This window comes from Pezoporus occidentalis, unplaced genomic scaffold, assembly GCF_034315485.1.
Source record: "Pezoporus occidentalis ecotype Australia unplaced genomic scaffold, CSIRO_AGI_Poc_V1 ctg230, whole genome shotgun sequence".
Lineage (NCBI taxonomy): Eukaryota > Metazoa > Chordata > Aves > Psittaciformes > Psittacidae > Pezoporus > Pezoporus occidentalis.
The window spans coordinates 907,239-913,238 of NW_026914181.1; the positions used below are offsets into that span (position 1 = coordinate 907,239).

General features: G+C 43.4%; 1 long non-coding RNA gene across 1 annotated transcript; it reads left to right on the top strand.

Annotated features, from left to right (window-relative positions):
• The first annotated feature begins 299 nt into the window (after positions 1–299).
• LOC134165166 (uncharacterized) lies at positions 300–1,061 on the top strand. Its single transcript, XR_009965411.1, has 2 exons — positions 300–704; positions 821–1,061. It is a non-coding gene; the product is annotated as an uncharacterized LOC134165166 (long non-coding RNA).
• Positions 1,062–6,000: the final 4,939 nt, after the last annotated feature.

Genomic DNA, 6,000 nt, shown 5'->3' on the forward strand with positions numbered 1-6,000 from the left:
CTTCCTCCTTTGCCAAACCCAGCTCACAGTGGTGTGTTGCTTTCCAGAGACTCCTGCGCCCTTCTCTGGCCAGTGCTCCTCAGGCCTTGGACAAGACTCCGCTTCCTCTGGTAAGGATGGAGCTGGTGCTTCAGGTTTGAGAAGCTGATGGTCTGGGGGATGGTGGAAGGGCAGGCTCGGGTGGTAGCTACTGGGCTCCAGGGGTGCAAAACCTTCCATTCCCCCAGGAATAGGGATGGTCGTAGCCCTGGTGCCAGCTCAGAGTGTGGCTGCAGAGACCTGAGCAACATTTATGCTTCCAGGTTCGTCCACCTCTGCCTCTTCCAGCCGGGCAAGATCCAAGGACAGAACCTGCAAGCAGCACAAGGCACGGATCCGTCATTTCTGCAATAAGTAATGCCCAGTGCTGCTGGCCCCCATCTGTGGGGGCTCCGGTTCAGAGCAGCCCTGAGGCAGGACCGGAGTGATGGGGCCAGGCCCCTTTTCTGCTGCTGGCAAGAAGCCGTGCTGGGTGGCTGTGCCTGGGGTGTGACAGGAGGAACTCTTCCTACTGGAGGAGTTCCCCAGCCAAGGCTGATGACCCTCTGTGCGTCTCTGCAGCATTTCTGTCCTGGCTTTCTTTTGCCACGTTTCCTAAGGTGTAAACTTTTGCTCCAGCCCTGGCAGTCTCTCCTCTCCCTTCTTATCCCCTTTCTCATGTTGGGGTGCTCTGGAGCCACTGGGGGAGTCCAGAGCAGACTGCGGTCCTCCCCGTCCCCAACTCCCGATTGGTTTTCATTTGTGGCTCATCCCCACCTGTTTGGGATTTACCAGCTCCGAGGAGCTGCCGTGCTGTTTCCCCTGGTGCCCTTCAGTGGGAGTGGGGCAGAGCCTGCTGGAGCCAGGGGTCACCCGAGAGCTGCTCCCCCCTGCCCGTGGGGTCCTCACCACCTCCAGGAGGGCTTCACTGCTGGGTCTTTTACCCTCTGAGCCCTGTAATTGTGCGTGTTGGGTGCAGTCTAAATTACCCCAAACCCCACAAATATTGAAACATTCTTTAGTGAAATCACACTTTGTTTTTATATTTGAGCTGTTTCCTTCTAAAGTGTGATGTACGTGGGTGGGACTAAACCTGTTCTCTTTGTTTTTTTTTTTCTTCCTGAAGGAAGAGGAACGCAGAGATGCCAAGTGGCCTTTTGGGCCACCAGAGGCAAAACGTTAGCGTCTATGATGTTGATTGAAGATTTTTATTGTTCTATGTTTGTTCTACTGCTGTTCTAACATTCTTGTTGTACTGTTGTTGTTTTGTTTTTTTACTGCAGCTTTTTGTTGTTATACTGTTTTTCTGTTGTTGTTATAACAATAGTAAACTAGTACTTTTACCATAATTTTACTACCATTTTAGCAATTTTTACTGCCAATATACAATTTCCACCCTTCCACCCCCCCTGCACCCCCCACCCCCTATTTTTATGTTCCCCACTTAAAATAAACAGACTATGTTCACATCTGCCTTCCCTGTGTTTGATTCCTGGGCCAGGGCACAGGTGCCACTTTCCAGCACCCTCTGTTTGACCCATCACTAAGTGTCCCCTCTGCCTGAAGATGCTCCCCATGGTGCTGCAGCACCCAGTTTACAGAAGGTCAAGGACAGAGAAGTGCCTTAGCAACGGCAACCAGAGGAGTCTTTATGCTCTTGAGCAGAGGTGGATGGGCTGAACGAAACACGTAGGGTGCTCCCCAAGCTCAGGCATGGCAGCAGCATCCTCTGTATGGCTGGCATCATTTTCCTCCCTCATAAATGGTGATGACTGCATTTAAAAAAATTCACATCTTCACCTTATTCATGGACCAAATATCTTATGCTGCCATTTAACTTTCACCTCCATGCTAATGTTCTTATATCTGGGCCTGGCTTTGTGCCATACATTCAAAACATTTTGTCCTTCCCATTGCACATTGAATTTCACCCCCTTCTTCATCCAGAAACGCCTTCTTTTCTGTCTCAATGGTGATCCCTATGCACTGTTCAAGATCTTCATCTACCTTAGTACAAAAAAGTGAATGGAAGGGCACAATCCTCCTCATGGCCACACTGCAGCATCAGATTGCTTACAGAACTAAGATCAGGAGCTCTCCTGGAGCCACTCATTCTGCATTGGTGATGTCTGTGCTGCAGCTAGAGGTGTGACAATCTACTGCCCTCCTGGAGCTCAGAGCAGTGAGTTCAGTTTGGGTAGCACAGCTTACCTCTGACACCACAGCAGTAACCAGACAGTAAATGAGTTCTAGTGACACCTAAGCTAGGCAGACATGCTTAGACATGTGGAAGATATTGTGCTACCAAGTGCCAGGAGAGCAGAAAATGCATCCAATTCCTTCCTTTACAAAGAACATTGAGAGCACTAATGCTACATTTTGCTACATTTGTAAAAACATCCAAACACTTCTGAATTGCAACAAAAGGGAATTCTACTTACAAAAACTTTCACTGTGGAAAAGTCAATCTTGTCTGTTCCTTCCTTTTTGAATTTGCGCGGTATGGTGCTACGGTCTGGCTTTTTGGTAATATTCTGGTCACTGAACCAGATCTTTCTGGTCTGCGCACCATTCATATATGACAGATAAACCTCTACCTCAGTCTTAGAAATATTCAAGCTGTCATTTTCTTTCTAGAGGGGAAAAATTTGAAGATAACAAAGAGTCATTAAATACAGTAAGCAGTAAAATTATCCCAAACGACTATTTAAAATAAGGAATTATAGTTCATTTCTTTCAAACTTACATATATTTTCAATTCCAGATCAGGATCAAGCTCAGTGTGCAGCTGGTAGTTAATGAACACTGGGTCAGGGTGACAGTGTAATCTAACACATGGTATAAAGGTAGTTTCCACTTTTAACATCATATCAACAACTTTACCCTCTGTTGCATGGCTCAGACTTGGCATTAAGTAATGATATTCAGATTCATTTCCAGGACACCTAGAGATGAAGAAATACAATAGCAAAGATGTAACAGTCATCAAGTACCCAGCAGTGGGTACAATTACAAACAGGGGCACTCAAAACCATTTTAATGTCTTCCTGACTTCACACAGATATCTGCTAAACCTCTTCTCTCTGATCAGGGCTGCATGCAGAGCACCTGAGAAAATCTCTGTCTTGGGCCTGTGTTTACCTTTAAGCATATAATACACACTCTGCATGCTGCTTTAAGGCTGATTACACACTGCTAAGGCAGATATGTCCTGCAGTGAGACAGGAATAGTGACAGTGATTTCTCCTTCCTTCCCCTCAATGCAGTTGACAAGAGAAGAGCGGGACATGTTCTCTGGCACCCCTGGGCACTGGCTTTCCCCAGCTTAACTCCTGAGAGATGGGGGTTGCTACAGTCACCCCACTGTTCACTTCGGGGGTGGTTTTGCTGTTTTCTGGTTTCTCTGCTGCACACACAGGGGTCAACAGGGTTCCCATCTCCTCGCAGCCTTGGAGAAAGGGTTTCATCCCAACAACAGCTCCCGTCTGTGGCCCCCTGCTGAGGCAGTGGCACCATGTGGATTCTCAACACAAAGCCAGAGAGAAGTAAGTCATACCCTCTTCGGACAGATCCAATGTGTGGAGGTTGGGAAGACTCAAAAAGGACAGATTTGGAACAAGTCTCTAAAGCATAGAAATAAGGTTTAGGGAATTATGCAGGAGAGTAGCTTATGTGTATCATGATCTTGTACTGAGAACGTGAGCAACTGCAATCCTACATGTGGTCATACTTATTTCAGTGGGGTGACTGATAAGTGCCTGCAAGAGTTTAAAAACTATTGAGATCCTCCTTAAACCTTAAGAACAAAACCTAATCCATCAAGAGGCCTGTATTTGGTATTATAAAAGAGATTAAGACTTACAGTGAGATTTGATCTCTGGTCATCTGAAACAGTCACACTGTCCACAACATTAAAATTTCTACCAATCGTAGTAATTTTACGACCACCACTGTAAAAAACAAAGGGTGGGGGAAGGGAGGTTACCTGTTTTCTCACAGATAAGTCCTGCATTACAGCTTCAGCTCCGCATAAACTACTCTTGTACGTTTTGCTTTGGTATCAGCCAAAATAATAAAGTCAAATTGCAGCACAAGATAATTAGAGCAATGCAGCATACTTTCATTCTTTCCTCATCATGTAATGGCAAATACTTCCGCCACCACAAAACCAAATGACATGTAATGAATACACATGCATACCCCTTTTCAGGGACTCTCCACCTTGTTCTCTATTCATGCAGCCAAAGAACTAAACTGTGATTTAATATTCTGTCTAGAAGAAAAAGAATCATGTTATTTCACTGCCACAGAGCAGCCCTGCCTGTGCTTAATTCTTGCCTTCTTCAGGATGAACCGATGGTGCCAGGCACCTCACAGGAAACATCTGATTATTTTATTATTATGAAAAAATAAATTATCATTATCTTGTGTAAGTCTAGAATAAACATGAGTTCAAATCTGAAAATGATAGTAACCAGGAAAGGACAAGAGATGTGATTCTTGGTACTGGGGGTAGGGCACAAATGAAAAAGCAGAGGAAGAAAAGGTAATAAAGCATTGTTAGTGTGAGAGTGTCTAAATGCAGTAAAAATATTAAGCAAGAAATGTACACTGTTGCTGGGATAAGTGTTTTTATTATGGCATTTTGTTGCAGGAAAACTTTCTAAATGTCAGTTTGTATAACCCTTTCTCTCATAGTTACCTCAATTCTACTGTTTACCAGTAATGTTCTGATACATTGGGTTACAAAGAGGACACATACCTTTGGGTTCTCTTTGTCTTCTAAAATAAACTTGACTGCACTTCTGGCTTGCTCGTTTGTTTGTACCAAAGCAACTAAGAAGAATCTCCAGTGTATTAAAGCGAGAATGAAAAGGGTCGACTTGGCTAGACTCAAGCAAAAAAAAATTGTTCCAAAGGCCAGATGTAATTTTCTTGTTTCACTTCTTGACTCCACACAGATGACTTGAAAATAAAATGCTTCAGTACTTGGTATTGTTCCAGTTGCTGATGCATGTGCAGAATATTGGGAGCATGTGGTTCTTACCATGTTAGGAATCTCTGTTTTAGTAGAAATTTTGGCAGGAATAACACAGTTCTATGTCATAGTTTTCCTTGATATTTGTTGCTAGTCAGTAAAGTATCTGTTCACTTTATCAGGTTTCCAATTTCTTTCTTCCCTGTTTTCTGCCATGTCCAGAAAAAATGGTTATCTTTCTTTGCTATCACCTCCTCCCATATGTTAAGGAAGAAATCTGGCTACATCTTGTCACCTATAACCTGTCATTTTCTGGAGCAGATGGCACAATTTCATGTTGATGAACAAAAGAAGGATGACAGCCTGCTCCTAAGGTAAGAGTTAAAAGGATATTCTTAGGAGTCTCTTTTAAAGCCACATAGTAAATAGCAGCAGACTGATTCAGTAGCTGCCAGGCTCCTGTTGTGCTAAAATGGATCCAGAAGGTTGTCAGTGAGTTTGCCATATTTTTAAGTTGATGTCCTACTCAGTTTTTTGTGATGGTCTCTACAGTGGAACCTTTTCTTCATACATGAATTCATGCAATAGGTGATATTCAGGCACTTCTGATATACAACATCATCACAGGCAGGTGATGGATCTTCATTTCACTTATGCAGAACTACTGTTTTAGGAGAATTTTTTTATTTTTTTTTTTAAAATCTCTCATCTTTTGCCAGTTTTGCCATTATGAATAGAAACCATTGGTCTCTGGTTGCTCAGAAATTTGGCAGTACAGGATGTTACCTTTTCTTCTCCCTCTTCTCTATGTTTTAGCTCTATTATAATTATTATAGAGTGTTCCCGCTGTGAGTACTGCACAGAAAAGCTTTCTTTGGGTAGGTAAACCAGAATTAAATTATGGAAAGGCTGTTATTTTTTGTAAAGAAGGAAGGAGAGTAATCTTAAGTTTACTGCAAGAGAGTAAAAGATTGCTTCTGTAAATCTGTAGGGCTTTTCTTATT